At 41.4% G+C, this 15344-nt stretch overlaps 1 long non-coding RNA gene across 1 annotated transcript in view; it reads left to right on the top strand.

Moving 5' to 3' along the window:
• The window catches only part of LOC146965216 (uncharacterized), a 101591-nt gene extending 96022 nt beyond the window's left edge, over positions 1-5569 (top strand). The window contains exon 3 of the long non-coding RNA XR_015034629.1: positions 4510-5569. This is a non-coding gene — a long non-coding RNA (uncharacterized LOC146965216). The remainder of the gene's footprint in view (positions 1-4509) is intronic.
• Positions 5570-15344: the final 9775 nt, after the last annotated feature.

Below are 15344 nucleotides of genomic sequence, written 5' to 3'. Positions count from 1 at the left end.
TCTAGGCTGGAATACAATGATAAGCATCCCTTGTCTTTGTTTCTTTATAATGCTACAAACAAAATCCTTTCTTGACCACGCGGGTTTGTAGTCAAGACACTAAATACTAGCTCCAGTCAGCGAGTGTTGGCTGTTTCCTAGCGGGGAGTTTTGTGTGTAGGAGCTTTTTGTGTTCATGTGTCGAACCACATCCAGGGCAGGGAAGAAGAGAAGATGGGGCAGCTCTAATTAAAGCCAAAGGAAGAGTGTCATCTGCTGTGAACTCGCGACTAGGGGCCACAGCAAATCAATGGACAGCCAGAACTGTCATCATCATCAACAGCTCCCGATCAGAGCAATTGGAGGGGAACAAAAAGGAATGAGAAAGACTCTACCAGAAAGCTCCTACCACCTGTGCAGAGCAAAAGAAAGCGGGGGAGAGGGAGAGAAACACAGAGAGAACAAGATAGTGACGCCATGGTTCAGGCTATTGTGAAATGCTGGAGATTTATCGTTTCTTAGTTTAGGATGGGCAATTTTGTCATCATCACCGAGGACATCTATTTTGATAAACAAGGGTGCAATTGAATGAACATTGGCTGCGATCAGAATGATCTAATGACCCTTTAAAAAAAATATAGATTTTTTAGCCTCTTGCTACAGGATCAAACTGCTGCAGGCGGCATATGGTGAGTTCCAGTAGCAAATGTTCCCAGCAATAAAAAAAAGAAGTTCCCCAAGAGCAGATTTAGATTCATTGAACCCTGTAAGCAGTATCTGTGCCCTCCTTTCTACGTGAACTGCGCCTTTTGGCCGGCAAACCAACGGAGCGCTGGATCAGATTCTTACGCAAACACAAGCACATAAATGGCATGTTCTCATGGCATTAGCATTCCAAATGTTTTTCAAGACGAATGTGAATGCCACTATTTTTGTCTCATAACCCGCTCTCGCCGATAACTCCCTTTGAATAAATGAATTCTGACAAGGGGAATCTGCATACAAAAACACAGCGGGTTTAGAGGCAGTGGCTGGTCCACTGGTGAGGGCCTCTGAAGCTCGCTCTGAATCTCTTCATTCACTGCCTGCTCCTTATGGACTTATGGTTCTTTAAATGGCTGCCTCTGTTTATCCCGTGCACACACACTGGAGGTTAGTAAGGCAATGAGGCACACAAGCCACACATTAAAACCCCTGTGCCTCTCTAAGTTGGCACCTGCATATCCGTTTACCTGCTGAATCTCACACAGAAAACTTTTGGAAATTCTTTGATTTTGAATTTGTCCCCCGAAAAGGTGAAATGTATAAAGTTTCGGAGCAGGGGCGTAAGCACAGAATTCTGGGTCCTGTGCATGAGAAATAACAGTGACCCCTCCCTCTGCTTCTTGGTAATTGCATCCATTCTCATTTATGTACAAATAACAACAAAGATCTGTAGTCATTATTCGAAAGATGTAAAATTCATCTCGGCATATTTCTGCTCTCTTTTCCACAGTATTACTATGCAACACTGTTACTGTATGAGCGTTAGAGGACAGTATAGAATATTATTTCCCTCATGGTTGTTGAGGTCTTTATTATGGCTTAGTGGTGATAATGGTAATGGTGACCTGCTTCTGATCCTCTCACTGTAGCTATGTCTGAAAATGAGGGCAGACCAGCTTAATTTATCATTGAACTAATGATTGTTGTCAATCTATAGTGCATATCAAATGATATTCGAAATGAAATGTGATTTTTGAGCGATTTATTTTCCTTTTTGGTATCACTTATTTCCATGCTTTTTTGTCTTTTCTCATCCAGCTTTTCTTTCTTTCTTTTTTTTCTATTTAACTTCTTCAGGGTATGGCGAAGACATGATTACCTTGAAGTTCAGCACCAGTACCAAGTTTGTAGATGAACTACCTGTGTCCATCCCTATTGCTGGAGTAGACTTAACCCTGCACCACTGCACTACTTTCAGAGAAGGAAGAGCTCCCGGGAGGCTCCAAGCTTTTTACTGAGCTTTTAAGTCCATTCCAAGCGTCTTCTTTGGGGGCAGACGTAGTTAGTCCCACTATCGCCCCGAGTGTGACGCCCCTGGCTTCAAACTTCACCAAATATGAAATGTGCTATAGGTCAGTTAAAAAATTCCTTATTCATTTTACATTGTATATGATTTTTAATTTCTAAAGATGATGAGATTAAATTCAGAACCGAATTATCTTTCACCATCTTTGGAATTGGAAAAAAAAAGGCCACGATAATTCAGCTGTCAGTATGTGCTGTATGATTGCATACTGTGTGCATGGCGACTCTAATTTGAAGGCAGCATATGAGCATGTGACACAGATGCCACAATCACAGTTTGCCACAGGCCAATGTTTATTTTATGATGTGAATTCAATTATAGTGGGGTCTAGATTATCACACAATAACCTGTCTACAGTAAGTTATTGTCTTCTGCTAAATATGTAGACAAACCTACCAATATGCTTTGTTTTCATTCTGCATAAACCTTGCATTGTGCTGCCAATGGCACCCCACTCATCATCCCATGTGGTGCTGGTGGGCATATAGAGCAGTCTTTCAAAGCGGTGCCATCTCCATATGTTTACCACGATAATCTTTTATCTGCCATCCCTGACTCTGGTTCACTCCCTTCCTCGCCTGTGGCAACAATTTCATTTCTGCATCAATTAGCACAGTGATTAATACAACAAGCAAACAGTTTAGAGGTAATGGCACACAATTAACATCTTTCCCCATCATAAAGGGTATGCTAAACACTCACACCACCACTTTCTCTGCCTGGAATAGAGAGAAGTGTTTATTCCCTAATTCATATGCTCTCAGATGGAAGTGGAGTGGGCCTGGCTTTGTGCTATGCCATCACCACATTAATCTAATTATAGATAACTGAAAATGAGTCTTGCAAATCAGGACTGTGTGTGCGTGTGACACCCCTACTCCCCCCCCTTCTCACACACATGAACACATGCACACACACGCTCAAATTGTCCCCTAAGTAGGAGAATGAATGAAAATGCCTTCGCTTTTCAATGCACTGCCGCCACGCAAGTGCCAACCCGCCCTTCAAATGCCAACGTCGCTGGTGAAAAGGCACCATTCACTTGCTTTGTATCCAAAACTTGTTACTGACTTACTTTTACCACCTACCCCCACGACTCTTTTCTCTTTTCCTGTTTTCTAATTACAAATCCACTGGCACCAGGAGGGTGTGCATGGGTAAATAGAGCTGTAGGGGCCTGTCATGTGTGTAGTAGTGGAGAGAAGTCCTCGCAGCGCTGAGGGATGAGATGATTTGTTGTGATTGACAGCTACCTTGAGACTGGCCTGATGGAGTTGTCAAAGCTGTATGCTAACAGCCTGTTTCCTTGCTACTGCAGATGTACTCTGCTCCGCTGTACTGCACACACACATGCACGCACACACGCAGAGTGTTTTCCAGCATTTGGCACATCATGGGAACTCAAATATTTATTAGGACAATGGTTTTTAAATGCAATGCGAGAAGAGGCTGTCAGATTTCGAATCAAATTGCGCTTTTTGGGGGTTATTCTAGTATAAACAAGCATTTTGTACTGACAGCTTCACACTGCCACCTCTTCCATATCACAGTCTTGTTTTTTCTGCAAAGCCAAGACAGAGCTGTATTTGAGGGTGCCGTCTTGGGCTAACACCGGGTGTGTGAATACAATGGCAATCCTACATCTGGGAACTCAGTGGGAAGACTATCCCATTTCTCACTTGTGCTGTTAGAAGAGGGTGTTCATTTTTACAAGGTGGATAGTGTTACTATGAAATGAAGTTGTGCAAAATTCCCTGTGAAAATCTGGTTATGAGCGTTAGCGATGATTTTTGACTGGTACTATTCATCACATGGGTCCACAGAGAGTCAGCAGAGCAAGTTTGTTTATGGTGGGCAGAATCCCTTCCCACCCTTAGTAAATGTAACAGGAGAGGTAGACATTTCTGTCATTAAAGACAATTATTCTTTAAAAAAAAAAAATCCAAACTTATTTTCTGTTTATACAAATTTAATTTCACGTAGACTTCACACTAGAAACTGCATAGATTACGTAAGATGTATAAATGGGTATATAATTGCTCTGTTATGTTTCTGACAGGGGCGTATGATGTAGTGTAAGTTTGTCGGTGGCTTCAAGGAACCGCAGCAAAGGGAAAGGTGTGTCACGGCTCACAGGCTCTGGTTCCGTAATATGGGCCCAGCAGGGAATAAAATGACCAACCTCACTCTGCACTTGGTCACCGGATTTCTCCTCTGGCCCCAAGTCTTTTTTTTTTTTTTCCTTTTCTATCTAGTTTTCCCTCACGCCTCGTTCTCCTTGCAGTTATTCATCTCAGGAACAAAAGCTAAGTGTTTAGCTGTGAGCCAGATCAAGGGCCTGCTTCTTCCTCCCAGGAAAAGGTGGAATAACAAATATGGCCGACGTTGAAATCAGCCATACCTTCTGTTGGCTCCAGACTCTCACATCTGTGCCGCACCTCTCTCCGTCTCCCACACAGCTGCTGCCGAGGCTGGGGAGGCTTCAGCCCAGTGCCTCCCAGCTCCCATCGCCTGGGATTCCCCTGGGAAGAGGCTGACTGGCACCCAGACTGCCAGCCAGATGATGGATCCTACCAGGAGAATCAGACGTGATAGGGGGAGGTGAGGCTGCAGGAGTCGCCACCACTGAACCTGAGGACGAGGGGCAGATGCGGTCAGCTGCCTCAGCTCTTGTGTATGTGTGTGTGTGCATGTGTTTGGGTGTGTTTGCATGCAGATATGTTATATGTTTACATCTGTGTAGGTCCATGTGTTTGAATGCCCATCCCATGTCTGTGGGTGGTTATTTTGGCACATGTAGTCAAGTTTTTTTTTTCTTTTTCTTTCTTCTTCTTTTTTTTCACTCCAGTCACATTCTCCATCTGGACCTGAAGTATTTCGTTAGCTGTACAATGTTACATTTTATTTTGAAAGCTGACAAAATATCAGCCGTGTTGGTCTTTTAATGTTTGTCATGTCTGCTATTGGACCTTCCTGAAAACCGTGACAGATGCCAAATGACACATGTTGAGGATGAGACGAATCCGGTTGAAAAAGAGACAAGATAAAAGAGAAGTAGATGGTATCATCTTTTTTTTTTTTTTTTTTTTTTTTACAGTAGATCTTTAATCTCCTTTAACATAACTGTGAACCACAGATGAATCCTTTCTATCTCTAATTTGTAAGTTTCAATTATTAAACAGAAAAAAAACATGTTTAAAACCTTTTAGTGGGCTCAGCATATTGTTTTGTCATTTCTGGCATGACCAGCTTGATCTTGTGATACCAGCTGGATGAAAGCTTCATTCTTGCCCTGCGGCGTCCTGCTGTGCCATTGCCTCAACCAGACACTGTGATGGTAAGTGACTGCTGTAATTGTTCTGCTCCCAGCTCTTACACTTCAGCCATCCAACTGGCTCTTTCCTCTTGGTCGTGCCACATTGCCCTCATGGGCCGTCTTGGCACGGACCCCGCGGCCCCACCACCCCACCCCCCCTCCGTCGCCCGCCGCCCCCCCTCCTTCAGCACAGAGATTTAATACAACTGTACAGTTTGATGTTGATGTGGAATTTCTTTCAGATGAATGCCTATTGATGACTGTAGCGCTTACATAACTCTCATCTCTGTGTCAATACTATCAAGAGGCATAAAAAATAAATAGGATTCAATGAGCAATCTGTACGCAGTGATGTGTTTGATGTTGTAAATAGATTCCAGTATTCTTGCATTGCCCAAAAATTATGTGTTAAAGAAAAAAAAAATCTAATTATTGGGCTGGTTTATTCACACTGTAAAAAACATGTTTTGCCTTTTACCTTCGCTGTTGTCAAACCATACAGATTAAGATTTCACCAAACGTTAGTTAATGTTATGTTGCGGTGCTCAGAGCATTCATTTTCAAGTCAAACATTTCTGTTTGTTCTTCTTTACTTATTTATTGTCTTCTTTCTACTTCACTGGAAAGCTATTGATGGTACAAGCCTACACAGTGGGTGTTATTAGGAGCAGATAAAACCAAAAAAACACAGCTCCAGAAAAGATGAAATTTGAAGAGAGGAAAAAAAACAAAACATGAGCTGACACTTAAAATATTTTTTTCATGACTATTGCACAGATTTATTTTTTTAAATCTATTTTTTTTCAAAAGGCATAAAAATGAATAAACAATGATGACGCACGGTGAGCATCTATATCACTATTTCAAAGTGTTCGCTTAGCAGCCAGTATGTTTTCTTCATCGTCATCTCTCTCAAAGATTATGCATGCACTCAAATGCTCTCGTTGCCTCATGTAGCCCCGCCGACTATGCCAGCACACACATGCACACGCACACACACACACACACACACACACACACACACACACACACAAAAGCAAACAGAGGAGAGGGGGGGGGGAAACCAATGAGGGGCGGGTTGCTCACTGTACTGTACATCAAATATTAAATTGTTTACCATGGTAAATAAACTCATCTCAGCGCAGTCTGTTTGAAGTGACAGTCGTTGCTGTGAGTAGTGGGTGAAGTGGATCAGCTCTTGTCGTATGGTGGGGGAATCTCTACTGTAGAAAAGAGACTCATTTACCATTCACACTGTTGTGTCTCTTCTTCTGCACGAAGCTGCTGTTGGAAAGGCAGCCGCGCTCTCTGCACAAGTCAGAGCTGACGTTGACATCTTTGCCTTTTGGGGTTAAAACCCTGTAGTGGTCTCCATCCGTTTATTTTTGTAATTAACGTGACACAGTGAAGAGGAGGACGAGGTGGAGAAGAGGAAAATCAGAGAGGAATAGTGAACCATTCTCCACAACTGTACTGAATGTTTAAAAAGAAAAAATCTGCACCTCTACATTGTCCATCCATCATCATCTCCCTTCACCTACCTGAATATACCCAAAGTCACATACACACACACACACACACACCTCCGCGCACAGCACACACTCAAGTCCAACTGTAGGGATTTGTGTGCCTTGGCTTTTATCTTGCCTAACCACCAGTAGTCAAGTCAGGAGCCTAGTGAATAATTCACTATATTTACCTGCTCCTCTCTTCAAGACTTATAATGTTTGTATTGCGGTGCAAGTAAATGAATAAATAAATAAACAAATAAACAAATAAATAAATAAATGAAGCACTAGGTGAACATGTGAATGCATAAATAAGTAAAGGAGCAGCGAGGCAGGGCTGGTGTCTCAGCCAGAGGTATGTTGCCATCTTCTGGTTTTGGAGTCAAACTTCAGGGGAAGAAGAGAGGAAGAAGAAGAAGAACAAGAAGAAGAAGAGAGAATGGTTTTGCACCTGAGACCTTCACTTGCTCCATCTTTCATTTTTGTGATTTTAATGTCATTTTTTACAGAAATATGTCTTTTCCGTAACTAGCAATCAATGAATCTCAGACAGATAAGTGGGAGCGTGAACGTATCTGATACATTGGCAAGACTGGTACCTTAGTGTTGCCACTTGTTTGGTTCAGTCGGGGTTAACCTTCATAAATAAATGCTATCAATGAGATTATGCAAATGGTGTTACGCAACAATATACATCTTTGATAAGTGGTTGGAGGCTCTACTTTGAGGTGTTGTCACGAGTTGCTGCCAGAATTTCGATGCCTTTCCTTGTTCGTCTCATTTGCATGTATGATTATCCACATATGCCCTCCTGTTCCACCACTGCTCTGAATATGATCTGTGCTGTGGCAGGGTGTTAATTGGCTTGGCCCTGCAGTGTGTATGTGCACTGGTGTGTGTCTGCGTGCGTGTCTGTACCGCCACACCAATGTTTGCGTATGTATATGTCAGCGTGTTGACAGCGTGAGCAGTGTCAGAGTCTCTCTCCGCGGCCCGGCACATGTGGCTCTCCTCCAGTCCGAGTGGCTCTTTCCTCTGTTCCTAACATGCGCTCTGTGCCTCCCCAGCCCTGTCCAGCCCTGCCTGCTCGGTGAGGCCCTGTCTGAGGTTGATCAGGGCCTTAGCAAGACGCCAACAGCTCACTGTGGAGCTGAGGAGAATATATTAGATCATATAGACAGTCAGCTGCTGGGTTGTTTGATATGGCATTGTATTTTGTAAAATTGTGTGACACAAACTGTAATTAAAAATGAATATATCTCTGCTATGTCATGATGTACTACTGTATGTGTCCAGATCACAAAATAGATACAAATGTGACGTAAAAACTCTAAAAATAAAGCTGAGTTTGTTTTCGTCTCCACTTTTCTCTTGCCTGCAAATAAAAGTGTCTCCACTTATAATAAAAATCTGACAAGTTCTGATCTCGGTCCAGTTCGGTGCGGACCGTTACCTTGTTTCTCAGACTTCCTCAGCCAAGTCCTGTGGCATTTCTGCTCATTCCATTGTTTAGGATACGGATGTCCCCATGGGATATTTGTGTGCCTTCCTTTATGGCGTCCGGCGACTCTGCCAACTGTGTTTCATGTTCATGTTGCTGTTGCTGTTGCCCGCTCGATCCCTTCAGTACCTGTGTGAGGTTTCATGTGCCTTGGTGTTACCTGCCAACTGTGTCTGTGTTGCTCTATGTGGGCGCGACGGTCAGCAACATGTGAGGTGCTGTTTCCTTCTGTGTCACAAGCGTTTGTGTGACTTTACTTTGTGTGTTATGTGGAGTTTTTTCGTGGGGTGCTGAATAAGCGGGATGCCATGCTGAGTGGGCACATGCCCCAGAAAGTGCCAGAGGACAATCAACACTGCCACCGCGCACGCACTCACACACACACACACACACACACACACATACAAATGCTTGCCCTCCCTCTCTCTCCTTCTCCTCTTTCCTGTCTGTATCTTTTCCCGCCATCCCTCCTTGTTCTTTTTTGCCTGCGGCAGGACAGCTGTGTCCATCAGGCCATGAGGCCCGTGACATGGGTCACACACTAAGAATCCACCAAGATCATGGCAGCAGCGCAGCTCTTGGCTGTTTGTGTAGAGATGTGCAGAAACTGTCTCCAGAAAAGAAAATAGAGAAATACACTTTCAAACTCAATTTGTCAATTTGCCATTTCAAACTTAATTTGTCAAACTTTATTCAGATTTCATTCTGTATATCGATGTCTAGTAGGCTACTTCAATTTAAAAAATGTATATATTTTTAACTGTGCACTTGTTTGTGCAAAGGAGAAAAAAACATAAATGGGAAGGTCCAGGACCCACTTACTGAGACTGACAGTGTATAATGTATTAATCTGAAAAGAGACAGATTGGTTAAATAATAATAACAATAAAAAAAACATTTAGGGATTAAAATGTAGAGCAGCAGTGAACCCTAATTATAATTAGAAAGATAATTGAGTCAACAATAAGATTGATGAGAGAATTTCTTTCATTTTCAGTTTGCAGGCCTCACTTCACTCTATTAAATCCTCTAATGCGGCGCTGGCAGCAGTAGAAGTACCAATGTTTTCAATGGTTCCACAATAATGAGTGGACCATCGTAGTGGCCCCTGAATGAGATCCATTATGATTTCATGGCTGGTTGGGCAGATTATTAACTGTGTGCTCTTTAAAAAAAGGTGTTGTCAGCTTCACTTACAATTACCTGAGTCTTTTATTTTATGTTACACATCATGGATGCTGAAAGAAGGAATTGCAGAAAAGATAGATCAATCACATCCTCTGTTGTGTGTGGGTTTTTTTTCAAGGTAGGCAAAGATAAAACAGTTTGTTTTTTTACATCCTACTGATGTGAGTCAAATTAGTGGGCTTCAAAGCCAGACGAAAGTTCTTTGCAACATTTATTCTGACAAGGCAATTCACATGTAAATAAAGGAGTTTTTTTACTAAACAGATACAAAGAAATATTTCAATATGAAGGAACATATTTGTGCATAAATATAAAATGCATTTGATTTAAATGTAATCCATGAATGCAGAATCACACTGAAAAATCTCCTTACACATTCACATGGCTGCAGGAGCCAAAGTGCAAAACTGATGCTGTAACATATAAGTTTACCTAATCAAAATCATCTTTCTGAATGAATAATGTGACGCTATGACAGTGGTGTATTATTCACTGTAAGGCTCGGAGAACATACTTTTACAACACAGACTTTCACAGACTGTTGCTTTTCTTCTTGAACCTGTCATGACTGATTAATGCTGTGGATTATTTGCTCAAATCAGACACACAGCATTTCACATTTCATTTCATTCGTCTATTTTTTTTTTGGACTACTTTTGATTCCCTGCGTCGTTAAGAGATGCAATAAAATCATACTATTGGACATGATTATATTCATTACTACCATTCATTATTCGGTCATCCTTTATTTTAAATCTTAAAAGGTTGTAACATTTCCTCATTTTCCCTAAATGTCACTGTGCATTTACATTTTTTTCTCTCTCTCTCTCTCAATCAATGCATCTGGATTTTGTTTTTATTGCTGTCCAATTGCCATGTGGAGCTGTATTTATAGTGAAAATATTGTCACACATTGCCACAGCTGCTCAAATTCACTTAATGTCGGGCTTTGAGGAGCAGCTAAAAGCTTTGCTCTAACAGCTCTGTGTCTTTGATGTCGGGGAACTGGATATCCCCGCAGATCTGGAACACAGTCCCAGAATAAACACTGTGGTCTGGAGGTTAACTTGCAGAGCACTATATAGCCTGAATGATGAAATCCATACGGCTTCAATGAAGGTGCCTCTCTCTCTTCCCTCTTCTCCCCACCTCACCCCTCACTCATTCACTGCTTCCTTTCTCTCTCGTTCTCTCTCTCTCTCTCACTCCCACTCCAGCAGCTTTTGTAACTTTGTGTGGTGTGGCAGCATGTGCTCTCTCTCTCTCCCTCTCCCTCTCCCTCTTTCTTTCTCTCTCTTGCCCTTTATCTTCCCCTCTTCCCCTCATCTCTCTTCCTCTGGTCCTCTTTCTCTGTCCCTTTTCACTTGTGGAGATCCATTTGAACAGAGGAGCTGTGCTCTCTGTGACCTGTGCTTGTCAGTGTTAATTGTATGGGTTTAATTACAAAAACACATTTAGCACGTTGAAAGGGGTTTAAGTTAAATCCTTCCTCTTCAGACCAAACCTCTAGGATTTAGATGTGGCAGGGCTGTATCAGCTATCCGAGTCAGATTAGATGTTGCCTCTTATCTTACTACAGCCTGTCTTTTGAGTCGCCTTTTATTCAGCTGTCTGTCTGAGGCTTTTGCAGGCTGCTTAGATGCTCTTAGCAAGGCAGCTTGATTTGTATGATGCACCCACTCACTGCCTCCCAAAAGAATGATTTACATCTCCATTCTGCTCATTAATAATCAAGAGAAGTTGTAGAAGTTGTCTTAATTAAAAAAAATATATATATATTTCAAAATAAACCTGTGAAAAGGATATATCTGCTACATTAAACAAAAACTTATTTGAAGGATTTTAAACTGATCCAAAAACAACAAATTTATTTTAACTATTCAACTTATTTGTCCATTTAGTGAAACTGTATATTTGCATAAACAAATTAAATATGCAAACATTAAATGATCAAATCTGGAGATTGCACACATAGATTTTTACAAATGTTTGACACGAAGCTTTTACAGTTTAATCTTTAATTTCCGTAATGTGAAATGTGCCTAGTATATAAAAATGTGTTTTAAAAAAACAAAAAACAAAATCATCATGACATAATTCTGTTGCACAGACGCATCCAAACTTAATTCATTTGAGTCCAGTGCATTGTGCAGCAGCCAGTGAAGCTCTGTTTAATCAGAAGGATTTGTCATGTGATTGACGCACTGTTGACAGCAGTATTGGGGCAGTATTTAGCAAGGTCTCAGGACCCCCGTGGCTAAAGTGAATTTTATGGAGGCACTGGTGGGTCGCTGGCATAACAAGAAGTCAGGCCGGTTTTAAAGCTGATGCAAATGAAGGTATTTCATGTTGACATCTCACCGTCTGGGGTGTGATAGTTGATCACTTTGTGCATGGTGGGAAAACAAAAGTGCATGCAAAGCCAACAACATAGTCTATGTGTGTGTGTGAGAGAGTGGGAGTGAGAGAGAGAGAGAGAGATAGAGAGAGAAAGAGAGAGAGTGTGTGTGTGTGGTTACACCCACCACTGTCCCTCTCTGTGTCTGGGAGCAGAGTAGAGTACATTAACAGACCTAATTTACAATGTATGGACTCCGCGGACTGGAACATTTGGAGTTATGAGATAGTTATGCGCTTGGTTAACAATGCTTGGATTGAAAATGGGGCCAATTGCTGGTGGTGATCTAGTGTGTCTCTAATTATGAGTTATTACCTAGAGGCTGTTTAAAAACTGAGAAAACACCTACATGGCCACAAAATAAAATAATAATGATAACAATAATAAAACAAATTAAGAATATATTGAAAAATAATTAAAGGTAAGTCAGTGATGTGTAAATATTATTCATGAATGTCCTAATTTAGAATCATTAAACCACATTTATCTGTGGTTGGACATGATGTAATTTTGAATATTTAAATACGACATAATGGTAAATAAATCATATGGCTTTGATATACTTTTACATATTTTTTTTAACTATTTAGTTTTTGGTTTTAAATTGTTTTCTATTTTAATTCACCAAGTTTAGGTTTTAATTTGCAAACCTGGAAATAATTACTCAGTGCTGATAGTATATATATTTTTTCCCAATAATTATCAGTAATTGAGACAGATTCATTTACTTGGACTCTGCATGTTTTCGTTGTTTGTTTGTTTAAGAATAAATTAGATAGCTCTAATAATGACATTTTAATTCTCTTGATTTTTGCAGAAGCCCTCAGGATTTCTGTTTTTATTATATGTATTCATTCATTTCTTTGCTTTTCAATGCAGCCAGTAATACTTTCATTAAGGCTTCCCTGGATTCTAGTTTCTGCAAAAAACAAATAGTCAAATTATCTGTTAAGAAAATAATTGTTTCAGGTGGATGATGACATTCCTCTTATTTTGAAGGGGGAGGGGGGATAATTTCATGCTGCTATTCAAATCATCTTTCAAAATACCTACTGTATTTGTCCATATTAACAATGTAATATTTTAACCCATCAATCATTATTTTTATTTGAGTTATTTTTTTCCCTAAAAAATCTTGGACCACAACAAGCATATATATTAGAAAATCACAGCAGGTCTGAACTCATTCACTCACACACTGTCAGAAATAGCCACTCAAGAAAAAAGAAAAAAACATATTGAGAGGTTGTTCCCTCATGCTTTTATGTGTTCATCACTGACCTTTAACCTCTTCATCCTTAGGTCCATATTGGTAAAATGAACATTATTAAGATGACATGTCCTGAATATTTTTGGGGGACTCTCCCTGCAGTCCCTGAGGTCATGGTTTTGTGGGCAGCGCTGCCCCTAGATGCAAGACTGAGAACTACAGTCCTGTCACAATTTGTGTGAGGATTTTTAAGGTAAGTCTATGGTTGAATTTTAGGGATCTCCTTTTCAGATTTACAAAGGTACCCCAGAGATGAGATGATTTAATAAAGAATTATAATTTTCTTATAATTTTTCATTTGTCCAACTAGTTTAAAGCATCTTTTAAGCCATCAGCTCATCTCTCTGACTGTGAAAACCAGAGGAAAAAAAGAAAAGAAATCACAGAAAAAAGAAGCATAAGTCTTGTCTCGCATAAGTGATCTCAAATTTATCTCTTTCCAATGAAAGGACAGAAATAAGAATGAATGAATTGCAGCTCTGAGGTTTAATTGCTTTTTCATGATCCAGCAATCCTGCAGGAAAATGCAGCGTAAAAAAGCCCAATTAGAGTCTTTTCACTTTGTGCTGGAGACAGCAGGGTTCAGGCTGATTGTCTTTCTCTGCTAGTTGCTCTGCTCCAGAAGGTGATACTGGGTTGGACCCCTGTTACCCTCCGAGCCTTCTGTTAAATTTGGCAGAAAAAACACCGGGGCTCAAGGAAGAACAAAGGCGCGCCAGTTTCACCATAGAACCAGAAAAAGAATCCCTGAAGAATGGATTAATTTGGTCTAATCGAGGAGACCTATTCCATGCTTACACCAGCAATGAGAGCTACTGGAGCAAGCAGGAAGCAGTTCTTCTCCTTTATTAAATTGCATAAAATGGCTCAGAAGTTCTTTAGCATGCTCCCTCTATACAGCAGATGCTCTGCATTAATTGGTCTATGAAGGCCTGACCCAGGGTTCTGTGCAAGGGGTTTAAGAAGCATATTTATTATTTGCTATAACCTGGCGTACATGATGTGTGCTCACGAGGGTCGTAATTCACCATATTATACAGTTCTTAACGTTGTGCGTGCTTCGGGGAGCTGGTGTTTTGGAGTTAATGTTTTAACAGCAGGTAAGTCCTAAACACCATTCATCAGAGGCCTGCTCTCTCCCCTCATCCGGCCACAGCCATGACTGATGGGCCTGTCTTTTGTATGAATGTTTAGCACAGTGGAAAGCCATATGCCACTGGCACCGACTCCTGCCCACCACCTCCTACTGTAGCAGTGGTGGAGAGAAGAAGGAGAAGAAGAAAGTCAGAGATAGACAGAATGGCAGGATGAGAGACAGAGGGGGATTCAAAAGCAAGAGGACAAGAGAGCAAAACGAGCGTGGAGGGAAAAGAAAAATGAAACGAAGGGGGGAAATCTTACGGAAGTGGCCCCATGCATGGGCAAAACCTTAAATACAGCTCACAACGCTCTATACAATACATGTGCACATATACATGCACTAATCTACACACATTAATAGTGGTAGAGATGTATTTTTAATAAGAGAAGCGGCGGTGGGAGGTGAGAGGGGAGGTGGTGCTGGGCCGGTCCATCTGTCCCAAGCAGCCTCTCTCCCAGTGCTGCTGCCGCCCCCTCGTGAGAGAAGCACAGCTGTTACTGGAAAGCCCTACTGTCCAGAAAGGGGCTTGCACTCCTCCCCTCCATCCTCCATCCCTCTGTCCCTCCACCTCTCTGCCCAAACACCCCCGCACGAGGATGAAACGAACCAGCGAGCCCAGCCACTGTGCAGTCAGCCTGCGCGTCTGCAATTTCAAACCTCTTTAGATCATTTTTCATGCTCACCAGAAATGAATAATGCACACATTAACTGGTGCCAGTTAATAAATTTCCGTCTCACTGCACTATATTTTTCAATAAGGGTCTAGCTGGTTCGTTTTGTTTTGCAAAACAGCCTCAGAGGGCTCCTGCTGCAAATTATCCCAGGCCCCCCCCACCCCACCCCACCCACCCTTCCTTTCCAGCGAGTTTTTCCTTGACTTAAGAAATGACAAAATGATCATAAATCAGCTTAAATTTCCACTGTTGCATGCAAATGTCAGTGAGTATATTTGCCATCTTGTTATATCCATGA

Source organism: Trachurus japonicus, chromosome 21, assembly GCF_045865225.1.
Source record: "Trachurus japonicus isolate A0001 chromosome 21, Traja_1.0".
In the NCBI taxonomy this organism is placed as follows: domain Eukaryota; kingdom Metazoa; phylum Chordata; class Actinopteri; order Carangiformes; family Carangidae; genus Trachurus; species Trachurus japonicus.
Note: the sequence above shows the minus strand (reverse complement) of the source record. Positions and strands in the feature narration are given on the sequence as shown.